This window comes from Anomaloglossus baeobatrachus, chromosome 1, assembly GCF_048569485.1.
Source record: "Anomaloglossus baeobatrachus isolate aAnoBae1 chromosome 1, aAnoBae1.hap1, whole genome shotgun sequence".
In the NCBI taxonomy this organism is placed as follows: domain Eukaryota; kingdom Metazoa; phylum Chordata; class Amphibia; order Anura; family Aromobatidae; genus Anomaloglossus; species Anomaloglossus baeobatrachus.
Genome location: NC_134353.1, coordinates 20,896,238 through 20,911,442, shown reverse-complemented (window position 1 = coordinate 20,911,442; position 15,205 = coordinate 20,896,238). Strand labels below are relative to the sequence as shown.

Genomic DNA, 15,205 nt, shown 5'->3' with positions numbered 1-15,205 from the left:
TGAACATCATTGAGCATGTTTGGGATAGGAAGAAAGAGGAGCTTGGAAGACAAAACCAAAGAATCTAGATGACCTCTGGGAGGCATGTAAGACTGCATTCTTTGCTATTCCTGATGACTTCATCAATAAATTGTATGAATCTTTGTTGATCAGCATGGATGCAGTCCTTCAAGCTCATGGAAGTCACACAAAATATTAAAATATTAAATATGGCTCTAATAGCACCACAACTTCATTCACCAATGTTATGCAACATATCTTTGTATTAGAAGTTAATTATTTGTTTGAATTTCACATTACTTTCTGTGGGCGACAAAACGTTTGTCTTGCCAAAATCTGACCTTTCTGTGTTCATTAAATGATCAATATTTCAGCTTTGCAGCAACTTTATTTTCATAACCTAAACCAAATGTGGGAGGGTTTCAGCTTTCAAAAGAGTAATTTATAAAATCAATGGATTAATTTAAAGTCAGGTTATAAGCTTTTATTTACAAAACATGGATAAGTGACAGAACTTCTGTCAGGGACTGTATATTGCACTTTTTCACTTTTTGCCTCCTGTATGATGTACATATCGCAGTAGCACTCTCCTATGTATATCCCAAAGTATCTGTCTCCTATATGATGTACATAACAGTCACCTATATGATGTTTTATACAACAGTTGCAATGTCTTTTTTGTGATGATTGTATATATAGCTGTCTCACTCTCTCCTATATGATGTTGTCATGTCTCAGGATTTGATCTGGTGACCTTTTTCTCTAAAGTCTTTTTCTGTGTCTGTTGAGCCAAACTTGGTCTCTCCTTGTCTAAATGCTGAAGGACTATTACTTCTACATTTGTTTCTATTCCTTTAGTTTGCGGTCATAAGTGTTATGACTTGCTCATTTGGTCTTACCAATCACATGCTGGGTGGGGCTTTAAATACTTTCCTGTTTCCAGCATTCAGCGCTGGCAATATTTCTATGTGGATTGAGTGTAAGGAGAACCAGTTGTGCTTCTGGGATTTTGCCTGTAGTTTGAAAGAGACTTGTTGGTTGTTAGCCTGCGTTGTTTAATTTCCTTCTGTTTTCTATTAGGTTGGTATTAGGTTTCCCTTGTTTTCTCCTTTGTCTAATTGTTCTCATATATTTACTCAATTTGCATTTTTGTATACTACTTTTCTCTTACGTTACTTTGGTTAGCTGTTGTTGTCATTGCTCTTCTGTTTCCTTAGGAGGAACAAACATTAACTGAAGGCCTATCAAATAGTGATGTCTAAACTGTGTTTTTATACTTCTGCAGCTTTGGATTTTCCAGTCTGTGTAGATTTGGATTCTAGTCTGTACCAGAATGAGCAAACTGTAGGTGTTTGAGTGGTTTAAGCTTTATTTCCCTTTTTACCCCTGTGTGAGTGTATACAGGCAGAACAGATGTGTATATGTGACGCCTTGGCCTATCAGGTCATCACAAGGGTGCAGTAAAATCTGCCCTTCTGCATAGTACCTGCTCCTCCTTGGTTACAGGTCCTGTCAACTTGGTGTTGCTACCAACAGGTAAACAAAACTCCTGAGGAACACTCTGCACCACATCCACCAGCCACCTATTGGGCAGCATGAAAGGAATACTGCCACTCAGATGAAGGGATGGAAGAGGGAGGGCAGAGATGTCAGTTGAGGAGTAGAGTTGAGTAGATGAGCAGTGAGCAGCGGTGACAGGACAGGTCACGCTGTGGAGCTGGGCTCCTGTACCCGTCCCAGGTGCCAGATGTTGGCCTGGCCAGAAGGAGCTGGAACCCTGGTCGCAGGGGGTAATGGCAGGCTGGCTGCCGTGTGCTACAACCGGGCAGAGGCCAGGGCATGATGGGGTACGCAGACCCTAGGCTGGTAAGAAGCTTCACGCAGCCCTGTAATTCACCCAAAGGGAAACGAAATCTTCAGGAACCGTTTCCCACCCGCTCCAAAATTGGGGTACTAATGCAATGAGGGGGATAGGACTTCCCATAACCGTCCAGAAAATCCCAAACGTGAACCCTGAGAGCAAGCTCACCCTGCTAGCCATGCAGGTGAGCGGGATCTGAGTAGTTGTAGGCAAAAAGGATCCATCTAGAAGACACACTGTGCCAAGGAACAAGGCTTCAGGCCAACCAGCAACACCAAAGGGGCACGGACCCAGTGGGCTCGACCAACAGAGACAGAACATACAAGAGTTTGGTTTACCTGTCAGCGTCAGTGACTTTGGACTGTGTGAGTACCTGATATCTCTCTACTCCCGATGGGTCCCCTCTGCTCAATCCATTACCGAGTTCCAGGACACATCCCCCTGCACACGGAGGGGTTAACATCTCGAGCTGCCACACCAACGTCACCGAGCTCCCCAAACGGCAGCGGTGGTCCCTCACGCTACCACACACCGTGGGTGGTGTCACGAACATTATCCCGTTCACTATCCACAAACATTCCCCCCTTTTTATTCCGGGTAGCCGTGCAACCCCACCTCGGATCCATAGACCCCTCGAGCCACTGTGGATCCGGGTCCGAGCAGCCCGTTGGCTGTTGCGGGGGCACCACATATACAGTAGTCATGTTGTATTCTATGTTGGGATGTATTCAGCATGAAAATTATTATTATTAATATTTATTTATAGAGCACAATTAATTCCATGGTGCTGTACATGAGAAGGGGTTACATACAGATGAGCGAACCTTTGAAAGTTTGGTTCACCGAGTCTTGCTGAACAAACCCTACATTCACCAAACTAATAACCAAATGCCGAAAGTATTCGAACCCCATTGTATTCAATGGGAGACAAAGCCTAAAGCAGAGAAAACACCTTTACGGGGGTTAAAAAGCATCTTAAACAGCAAAATACATTTCACAGTGCAGCCCCACTGTTTTGTTATAACCATTGGCTTCCTACACTATTAACATAAGAAACATTGAGGTGGATGGGAGAAAGGTGTAGGGCTGGTGCTCCCACAACTCAGACAGTACAGACAAGACACTACCTGGAGAACCATTTTGAATCTTGATATTTAAAAACATTTTAACCAGACAGCAGGACAATGGAATCAATTGTCCCCCGTTTCCCCATAGTGTCTTTGCACAGTAAGGAGGTGGTCCATGCAACACGTTTCTATTTTAAAAGTAAAAAAGTGCATGAATGACAGGATTAGACCTCTTGCTCCACACCCCTGCCAGTACACACAAGACACAACTTGGACACCCATCTTGGAGTCTTGATATTTAAAAACATTTCAGTCAGATAGCAGGACAGTGACATCAATTGCCCCCCAACCCATTTTGCCAAGGTGTCTTTGCACAGCAGAGAGTAATGGTCCATGCAACACACAGGATATGGCCTTGCATTTCCATTTTTTAAAAGTGAACACACAGCTGCCTTCTACAGCAGTGCATCTAGGCTGGAATACTGGCCTAGAAATATCTGTACAACCAGGTTGAGGATGTCAGCCATGCAAGACACATGTGTGATGTCACCAGGTGTAGTATCTCGGTCTGCATAGTGGTCCACAAATCTGCAGTTGTGTGACTGCATTCTCTGATGCAGATTAATTTTAGCACTTCCTGATTGTGTTGAGCCCTGGCTGAGCTGTATGTAGGTGGGGGGATTCTCTCTGTACTCTTGGAACACGTGATACATTAAGGAAGAGGTTGAAAGTGTAGGTGGAGGCCCTAGAGGAGGTGGAGAAAGCAGAAGCAGTGGTGGAAGTGGTAGATCCATCAATTTGTCCCACAAGCCTTGGGGATTTCAAAACTTGGGAAGAAGCTGCTCCCCCACATGCCCTGCGCAGCGACGAGAATAACACAGTGCCAAGTCAGCGAGACATGCCATCCCTGGGCATGCTTGCTCATCCAGGTGTAAGTCGTGAATACACCCTTAGAGACACAGATTTTTTCAAGGAAAATGTAATATTGCCTGCGACAAAATCATGTAGCGCAGGCACAGCTTTATAAGAGAAGTAACGGCGACTGGGAAACTGGTACTAAGGGATGGCAGCGGTCATCAGGTTTTGGAAATCGTCTGTACACACCAGGTGGAAAAGTACCATTTCTGTGGCCAACAGTTAGATATGGTGAAGTTCAAGCTCTTTGCTTTGGCATGTGTGGGTGGAAATTATCTTTTACGTCACAAAAACTGCGGGACCGAGGGCTGGCTGCTGTTCTGAGAGAGGGTGGAGAAAGGTGTACATCACCGACTGGTGGACTATGAGGGAGGTGTAGGCGGAGATGTAATGCTGCACTGAGAAACATGTGGTGTGCTCTGTGTCTCACATGAGTCAAAAACACCAGGCATGGTCACTTCCGTATCAGCTGACGAGCTCTCACTCACCCCTACTGTAGCAGGTAAACAAGTGAAGGTTCTGTGGAAGGAGACCTGTCTAAGAATTGATTTGGTGACCAGTGGTTGGGTATGCTCAATCAAAAAAAGGCGGATCCCAGAGTCTGAATCGCGTAGATCGGAGGAGTTATGTTTTATTCCTTCTTCCTCCTTTATTAACCATTATTGAAATAAAATTAAATTTTAACTTTATTTCAAGTTTCTATGGACGTTCTTTGTGCTGGGTATTCGCCCTTTTTTATTGACTACAGTCTTCTTGACCCATGAGCACCATCCGGATTTTCCTTCCTGGAATGACTACATGGTGCAGATTCACTTTTTTTTATGATAGTTGGGTATGCTCAGTATTTAGCTCTGCACTTTAGCGCAGTAAAATTGCTACAGTAATGCATGTTGGTTGTGCATGTGCCTGTTCATGCATGTAATAGTCAAATTATTTGAATTTTGTCTCTACTGAGTCGTTGTTTACAACATTGGCAGATAACAAACATTGGGCCATCATTTGCAGCCTCAAAAAAGGCTCAGGCTCAGTAACCCTTCCTGCAAACTGCAGATTCGCGACCGCTGCTGGCCACAGCTAGAGTTGTGGGATAGGATGCAGTTGTTCTCATAATATTGCCTAAATGGACTAAAAATAAGAGTCAAATTTAATTATTAAATAATATATAATTGCATAAGTCACACCCTTTACCCCTATTAAAAATAAGGAAATAAAAAGCTAAATCCTGGTATTGCCAAGTTCATAAAAGTCCAATATATCAAAATGTAAAATTACCGTATTTTTCGCTTTATAAGATGCACTTTTCTTCCCCCAAATTTTGAGGGAAAGTAGGGGGTGCGTCTTCTAAACCGAATATACGGGGGTGCGTATATATATATATATATATATATATATATATATATACATACTGCAGGGTCCGCTCTGGAGCGGTTCCGGGGGCTAGTGAAGCTGCGGGCATATATTCAAAAATGGTCTGGCTCACTAGTATGGTGCTCAGGAGAAAAAGAGTCCATATATATAGAAGAAACTCCGGCACACTATGATGTATCAATTGTATTTTATTTTCATAAATTGATGATTCAGCTATAAATAACGTTTCGGCTCTTGCCTTCTTCACAACTGAAATTTACATAACAAGACATAATGAAAAAATAAGTACCAATATTCATTCATTTTCCATATTGATATCAATCAAGTAGCATACAACATTACAAAAAAATCATTTTACCTAATTGGTGTATTTGAATAATATCTGAAGAACATCAGACGCATGAAACCATTTGTATCTGGAAAAATAATAATAATGCCCACATTTTAGGAATCATAAGCATCAAAAGGAATATCCTAATAAATATATTAGGAAAAAGTTCATATATATTATATATATCTCAAAGAGCGTATCACCAATGTCAATCCGTGAACCCCACAGAAGCATTGTTTGTGAACCAATGAATAATCAGAATAAAAAAATGAAAAAGCGTCATTACCTTCATTATGACAAATAATACATGCTTATAGTTCTCAAAGGGGAAATGATGAACCGCTATGGAGCTGGAGAAGTAAGGTGAAAAAGATACTATCAGTGTAAAAGAATCAAATGATTACAAAGAAAACCGCAGCAAATCTCATAAGAATAGGATCCAGAGTGACAGAGTGCCGCTCAACAAGGGGTTAACAAGGAGAATAAACATGACATACCTGTTTAGCTGGGGATCAGCGGTGAAGTGCGAGGTGAAGTGGCCGCGCTGGGGTTTAAATGTGCTGAGGGGCGGGCATAATTAATTAATTTCCTGTGTGTGGAACACTTGAAAGTGAATGGCACGCAAGCCGCGCGTGCGCAGTGTACCCGGAAGTGCGCGCATGCGCAGAAGTGCTAAACAAATGAAAGTGAATCACGGCTCCCGGAATCTCATTATAAAGCGAAATTTATCAAGTGCGCATCTGAAAAAGAGAAAAGATAAAGGATAGGACTTTTTATAACCGCAATTAATCCTCTGTGTACATACTTATATAGTAGTTTGCATAGTCTTAAGAAATATACTTATGTAACTGAATACGTTTAGCCAATATGTATACATACATTATAATGTGATATAAAAATACATGATATGCATAATAATAGGGGGATATAACTTTATAACCCCAACAGACATTATTATAAGGAATTCTAACTATAATATGTGCACATATGAGTGTGCAAACGCTATGTGCGTCCGCACACCCATATGTGCACCCATAATTCTTATCACATATCAAAAATTGTCAACAGGATTCCACAATAAACATTACAAAAACCTCTCATACTTATGAGAAAATCTTAACAAAAAAAGGAAAAGGGAGAATAGAGAACAGATAGGACGGACCCCTCATCAATAATTCTCATACTCCCTATTGAGACCAGACGGGAAAAGGGTATTCAGAGTATGAATCCAATAAGACTCTCTTTCTTTTAATTTCTTAATCCTATCACCCCCACGTCTCAAAGGTGGAATATGCTCCAAAACCTGAAATCTCATCTGAGAAATTGTATGTCCATATTGGATAAAATCATGTGGTATGGGCAACATGACTAATTTGCAACGAATAGTGGACTTATGTTTCCCAATGCGGTCTCGGACATGCTGGGTAGTCTCCCCAACATATCCGAGACCGCACGGGCACTTTATCAAATATACCACGTATGATGTGTCGCAGGTGAAAAAGTCCTTCAAATAGAAAACCCTACCAGTACGAGGGTGTGTACATTGATTACCTTTAATAATATTGGAGCAATGGGGACAATGTAAACAGGGATAATTACCCTGTTTGGGTGTAGCTAGGAAAGTTTGTCTAGATTTGACAATTTTAGATCCTATGTCCGCCTTTACCAACATGTCTCTAAGATTGGGAGAGCGTTTGTAGCTAAAAAGAGGGGAAGAGGAGAATTCTGTTATCTGTGGATAAGAATTACGTAGTATCTGCCAATGTCGAAGAATGATGCCTTTTATAATAGGATGAAAAGGATGAAAAGTGTTAACACAAGTTATAAATGGTCCTATCCTTTTTGGTCCAATGATTGAACTATAACTTGAATGATATGCAGAATCTACTATGGGCAAAGGATAGCCACGTTGTAGAAATTTGTTGGACATTTCCTTATGTCGTTCAAGTCGTTGATCCTGGGAAGAGACAATCCTGGCCACTCTTTTGTGCTGAGATATTGGTAATGCATTCTTCAGATGTCGTGGGTGACTACTGGTATAATGTAAAAGGCTATTACGGTCTGTTGGTTTCACATAAATATCCGATGTAATAATACCCTGTGAGTTCAAATGTACACGTGTATCAAGAAAATTGATAGTAGATGAATCAACGTGTTTGGTGAAGGATAAACCTTTGACTCTAGAGTTTAGATGACATAAAAACTCATCAAAGAGTAATTGGGAACCAGAGAAGACAATAAATATATCGTCAATGTACCTTTTGTACATTAAAATATGGTTATGAAATATGGGATGATTATATACAAATTGGGATTCAAAATGCGTCATATAGATGTTCGCATAAGGTGGTGCAACATTTGAACCCATAGCTGTTCCTTTGGTCTGAAAATAAAATTGATCTTGAAATAGAAAAATTTTTTATGTAAAACAATATCCAGCAAGTCAAGACAAAATTGTGTTTGTAATGGAGAAAAGTCACTGTGATGTTCCAAAAACCACGACATTGCTTGTATACCAAGATCATGTTGTATACTAGTATACAAGGAATTAACATCAAGAGTGGCGAGGAGTGTATCTGGAGGAAGTGGGCCCAAGGATTTCAATTGCTGTAGAAAATCATCTGTATCTCTTAGATATGAAGGAGTCTTAGATACTAATGGAGTCAAGATACGATCTAGTGTAATAGCCAATGGGGACAATATTGAATCTATTGAAACCACTATCGGTCGTCCAGGTGGTTGCCATAAATTTTTATGCACCTTTGGCAAGGTGTAAAACACCGGTATAACTGGATTCACTTTGTTCAAATAGCTAGCTAATTTCGTATCAATAACCCCATGAGTGGAATAAAAATGAATTCTATCCAATATCAATTTTTTTATGTCACTAGATGGATCACGCTGTATAGGTAAGTAAGTGGACGTATCAGCCAGCTGAGTCAAGATCTCGGAGGTATAATAACTTTTATCCATCACAACTAAAGCTCCGCCTTTATCGGCTGGTTTGATAACTATTGTAGTATTATTTTTAAGAGACGGGGAATCACAGGCTTTACAGTCTCTTAAAAATAATACTACAATAGTTATCAAACCAGCCGATAAAGGCGGAGCTTTAGTTGTGATGGATAAAAGTTATTATACCTCCGAGATCTTGACTCAGCTGGCTGATACGTCCACTTACTTACCTATACAGCGTGATCCATCTAGTGACATCAAAAAATTGATATTGGATAGAATTCATTTTTATTCCACTCATGGGGTTATTGATGCGAAATTAGCTAGCTATTTGAACAAAGTGAATCCAGTTATACCGGTGTTTTACACCTTGCCAAAGGTGCATAAAAATTTATGGCAACCACCTGGACGACCGATAGTGGTTTCAATAGATTCAATATTGTCCCCATTGGCTATTACACTAGATCGTATCTTGACTCCATTAGTATCTAAGACTCCTTCATATCTAAGAGATACAGATGATTTTCTACAGCAATTGAAATCCTTGGGCCCACTTCCTCCAGATACACTCCTCGCCACTCTTGATGTTAATTCCTTGTATACTAGTATACAACATGATCTTGGTATACAAGCAATGTCGTGGTTTTTGGAACATCACAGTGATTTTTCTCCATTACAAACACAATTTTGTCTTGACTTGCTGGATATTGTTTTACATAAAAAAAATTTTCTATTTCAAGATCAATTTTATTTTCAGACCAAAGGAACAGCTATGGGTTCAAATGTTGCACCACCTTATGCGAACATCTATATGACGCATTTTGAATCCCAATTTGTATATAATCATCCCATATTTCATAACCATATTTTAATGTACAAAAGGTACATTGACGATATATTTATTGTCTTCTCTGGTTCCCAATTACTCTTTGATGAGTTTTTATGTCATCTAAACTCTAGAGTCGAAGGTTTATCCTTCACCAAACACGTTGATTCATCTACTATCAATTTTCTTGATACACGTGTACATTTGAACTCACAGGGTATTATTACATCGGATATTTATGTGAAACCAACAGACCGTAATAGCCTTTTACATTATACCAGTAGTCACCCACGACATCTGAAGAATGCATTACCAATATCTCAGCACAAAAGAGTGGCCAGGATTGTCTCTTCCCAGGATCAACGACTTGAACGACATAAGGAAATGTCCAACAAATTTCTACAACGTGGCTATCCTTTGCCCATAGTAGATTCTGCATATCATTCAAGTTATAGTTCAATCATTAGACCAAAAAGGATAGGACCATTTATAACTTGTGTTAACACTTTTCATCCTTTTCATCCTATTATAAAAGGCATCATTCTTCGACATTGGCAGATACTACGTAATTCTTATCCACAGATAACAGAATTCTCCTCTTCCCCTCTTTTTAGCTACAAACGCTCTCCCAATCTTAGAGACATGTTGGTAAAGGCGGACATAGGATGTAAAATTGTCAAATCTAGACAAACTTTCCTAGCTACACCCAAACAGGGTAATTATCCCTGTTTACATTGTCCCCATTGCTCCAATATTATTAAAGGTAATCAATGTACACACCCTCGTACTGGTAGGGTTTTCTATTTGAAGGACTTTTTCACCTGCGACACATCATACGTGGTATATTTGATAAAGTGCCCGTGCGGTCTCGGATATGTTGGGGAGACTACCCAGCATGTCCGAGACCGCATTGGGAAACATAAGTCCACTATTCGTTGCAAATTAGTCATGTTGCCCATACCACATCATTTTATCCAATATGGACATACAATTTCTCAGATGAGATTTCAGGTTTTGGAGCATATTCCACCTTTGAGACGTGGGGGTGATAGGATTATAAAATTAAAAGAAAGAGAGTCTTATTGGATTCATATTCTGAATACCCTTTTCCCGTCTGGTCTCAATAGGGAGTATGAGAATTATTGATGAGGGGTCCGTCCTATCTGTTCTCTATTCTCCCTTTTCCTTTTTTTGTTAAGATTTTCTCATAAGTATGAGAGGTTTTTGTAATGTTTATTGTGGAATCCTGTTGACAATTTTTGATATGTGATAAGAATTATGGGTGCACATATGGGTGTGCGGACGCACATAGCGTTTGCACACTCATATGTGCACATATTATAGTTAGAATTCCTTATAATAATGTCTGTTGGGGTTATAAAGTTATATCCCCCTATTATTATGCATATCATGTATTTTTATATCACATTATAATGTATGTATACATATTGGCTAAACGTATTCAGTTACATAAGTATATTTCTTACGACTATGCAAACTACTATATAAGTATGTACACAGAGGATTAATTGCGGTTATAAAAAGTCCTATCCTTTATCTTTTCTCTTTTTCAGATGCGCACTTGATAAATTTCGCTTTATAATGAGATTCCGGGAGCCGTGATTCACTTTCATTTGTTTAGCACTTCTGCGCATGCGCGCACTTCCGGGTACACTGCGCACGCGCGGCTTGCATGCCATTCACTTTCAAGCGTTCCACACACAGGAAATTAATTAATTATGCCCGCCCCTCAGCACATTTAAACCCCAGCGCGGCCACTTCACCTCGCACTTCACCGCTGATCCCCAGCTAAACAGGTATGTCATGTTTATTCTCCTTGTTAACCCCTTGTTGAGCGGCACTCTGTCACTCTGGATCCTATTCTTATGAGATTTGCTGCGGTTTTCTTTGTAATCATTTGATTCTTTTACACTGATAGTATCTTTTTCACCTTACTTCTCCAGCTCCATAGCGGTTCATCATTTCCCCTTTGAGAACTATAAGCATGTATTATTTGTCATAATGAAGGTAATGACGCTTTTTCATTTTTTTATTCTGATTATTCATTGGTTCACAAACAATGCTTCTGTGGGGTTCACGGATTGACATTGGTGATACGCTCTTTGAGATATATATAATATATATGAACTTTTTCCTAATATATTTATTAGGATATTCCTTTTGATGCTTATGATTCCTAAAATGTGGGCATTATTATTATTTTTCCAGATACAAATGGTTTCATGCGTCTGATGGTCTTCAGATATTATTCAAATACACCAATTAGGTAAAATGATTTTTTTGTAATGTTGTATGCTACTTGATTGATATCAATATGGAAAATGAATGAATATTGGTACTTATTTTTTCATTATGTCTTGTTATGTAAATTTCAGTTGTGAAGAAGGCAAGAGCCGAAACGTTATTTATAGCTGAATCATCAATTTATGAAAATAAAATACAATTGATACATCATAGTGAAGCTGCGGGCGGCAGCGTTTGATCTCCTGCTCACGCTCATATAATATGCACTGACGCTGTCCATCACCATGGTGCTGAAACCGCACCGCGCTGATGGGCTGGGGCAGGGGCACATATTATATCTGCCTGCGCCCTCCTTTGATCGCACATGATCTCCCTGTGTTAGATATGGCCCCCATACTGCTGCCCATAGTAAAATAAAAAAAGCTTTACTTACCTCCTCCAGGGCTGATCTCCCGGTGTCTCTGCTGCTGTCTGTGATCAGGCACGCAGAGATGATATCACTCTGCCGTGCCGATCACATGACCAGCAGCAAGAACCAGGAAGTGGAGGAGGAGCTCAACCCCACAGAGGGAGACACAGGAATTACAGCGCTGAGAAGGTAAGGAAAGAGTGTTTTATTTTATTATGGGCAGCAGCATGAGGGGCATATCTAACACAGAGGAGATGTGCCATCTATAGTGGCCATGGGCAGCAGTATGGGGTCCATATGAAACACAGGGGAGATGTGCCATCTATAGTAGCCATGGGCAGCATTATGGGGGCCATATCAAACACAGGGGAGGTGTGCCATCTACAGGGGCCATAGGCAGCACACATGGGGGCCATATCAAATACAGGGGAGGTGTGCCATCTATAGGGGCCATGGGCAGCACAGGGGGACGTGTTTCAGCAGAAGGGGGCTATATTCAATATAAGGGGGCCATATCCAGATTAAGGGGGGCTAATTTTAGGATGGGGGTTATGAGGGACATATACCCTATATGATTTGTTAGACAGACACTGGCATTATAAGATGGACCCCATTTAACACTAAAAAAAAAAATTCTCTTTTCCTTCACCAAATTTGGAGGTGCGTTTTATAATCAGGTGCGTCTTATAAAGTGAAAAATTTAATTAACCCACTTAGCCAATTAATAAAGAGAAAAGAAATCAAAATTGCAGTTTTCTGTTACCGATCCTTAATAAATCGGAATGGAAACAGATTAAAACATTGTATATTCCACAAATCGTATGAACAAGCCATCAGCTCATCATGCAATAAACAGACCCTGAAACAATTCAATTAATAGGCAAAGATTTTTTTTTTGCACGTCTTAAAAAATGACATCCCAAACCACTTTTTTTTTACATTTTTATCAGTTTATTTTTTCCCCTCAAATAAAAAAAAAATGACTAAGAATTAGTATATTGACCTAGAGAATCAAAGTAATTTTTACCACAGAATATTTACTGCCAAAAAAGCCAAGAAACCATGACAGAATTGCATTTATTTCCCAATTCCACTGGATTTTTTTTTGCCAGTTTTCCGGTACAGCGTATAGTTATACCAGTGGATCTTTGAAGAAGAGAAGAGAAAGAGGAAAATTGTTGAAGGAAAGTCTAAAGGCCCCGTTACACGCAATGATACACGCATGAGCGATCCCATCCGCCCCCGTCATTTGTGCGTCAGGGGCAATTAATTGCCCGTGGCGCACAATGTCATTAACCCCCGTCACACGTACTTACCTTCCTCATGACGTCGCTGTGGGCGGCGAACATCCTCTTCCTGAAGGGGGAGGGACTTTCGGCGTCACAGTGATGTCACACAGTGGCCGCCCAATAGAAGCGTAGGGGTGGAGATGAGCGGGACATAACATTCCTCCCACCTCCTTCCTTCCGCATTGCCAGTGGGACGCAGGTAAGCTGTGTTCGTTGTTCCCGGGGTGTCACATGGAGCAATGTGTGCTGCCTCGAGATCGACGAACCACCGATGCGCAGAAGGAGGAACGACATTATTAATTTTTTTGCTCTTTAACAGTCGTTCGGAGGTGTCACACGGTACGACATCTCTAACGATGCCGGATGTGCATCAGAAATTCTGTGACCCCGGCCTTTAGACTCGGTGGAGACGAGAGTGTTATTTCTTATTTCTCATCCTAGAAATCAGATCAATTATGCTAATCACATCAGAGATTGATCAAATTTCCTCAGCTATGGAGAAGATAGAATTTTTGTCTATCTTCTTTATTGTGTCTGTGAATTTTTTGGTGGACTTATTGACTTGCATGGGTGTGTACCGATAATTGGATGCAACTCAGACATGCTGCGATTTTATTTCCGTCAGACTTGTGCACTGTTACATAGAATAGTATTGATCTGAGGGTGATGCGATGTTCTGTCGGATCGTACCCAGACAGAAAATATTGTTGTTATGGTTAGGAACATTAAACTACATTAACATTAATTATTCAGACACAAAAACTAACATTACTCAACATTTCTGTTTAATTTCTTTATATTTCAGACAGTGAAATCTGCTTTAAGTGCCCTAGAGAAAAGTGGCCTGATGAGAAGAAAGTGGATTGTATTCCTAAAACCTTCGAGTTTCTATCTTATGAGAAGGACATTTTGGTTCATGTTTTTTCAGCTCTTGCTTTATTTCTTTGTATTGTAACATTGTTAATATTAAGAAGTTTCCTCTGTAACTGGGACACTCCCATTGTAAAAGCCAACAACCGGTCTGTGAGCTTCACCCTCCTGATCTCCATCTTCCTGAGCTTCCTCTGTGTCTTCTTCTTCCTTGGCCGTCCAGTGGACATCACCTGCTTACTGAGACAAATATCATTTGGTATCATGTTTACTATTGGTGTCTCCTGTGTCCTGGCTAAAACGATCACAGTCTACATTGTCTTCAAAGCCACCAAACCTGGAAGTCTATGGATGAAGATGGTTTCTCTCAAAATCTCTAATACTGTGGTATTAGTGTGTTCTTCTGTACAAGTCCTCATCTGTGTTCTTTGGCTTTTGGTGTCACCTCCATATGTTGAATTTGACCATCATTCTTACCATGAAATGATCATCATTCAGTGTAATGAAGGCTCAGATATCTGGTTCTACTCCATGTTGGGTTATTTGGGGCTCCTGGCTGCTGTGAGCTTTGTTCTGGCTTTCATGGTGAGGACATTACCGGACAGCTTCAATGAGGCCAAGTACATCACCTTCAGCATGCTGGTATTCATCAGTGTCTGGATTGCCATGATCCCATCTTATCTCAGCACCAGAGGGAAGAACATGGTGGCCGTGGAGATATTCTCAATCTTAACCTCATGTGCTGGGGTTCTTGGTTGTATCTTTATCCCTAAAATGTACATTTTGTTGTTAAAGCCTGATGTAATCTCCAGAAAAACAGTTTTGAACAGAAACAGGATGTAGAAGGCTACGTGATAACTTTTAGTATATTGTGATTTAGTTTTATTTATTTTCATAAATGATGCAAAGCATTGTCTTTACACCTGTGAGCAGCTTCACTGTCTACATATTGCACCTACATACAGCTTCGAAGACATTTTTATGGTTAATACTTGTTTATTTTGTGTAACTTTTAAACAGTGATGATGAAAAGTGTATAATTCCCCTCT

General features: G+C 40.2%; 1 pseudogene; it reads left to right on the top strand.

The window, feature by feature from the left end:
• Positions 1-14,999, top strand: part of LOC142302157 (vomeronasal type-2 receptor 26-like) — a 46,729-nt pseudogene extending 31,730 nt beyond the window's left edge.
• Positions 15,000-15,205: the final 206 nt, after the last annotated feature.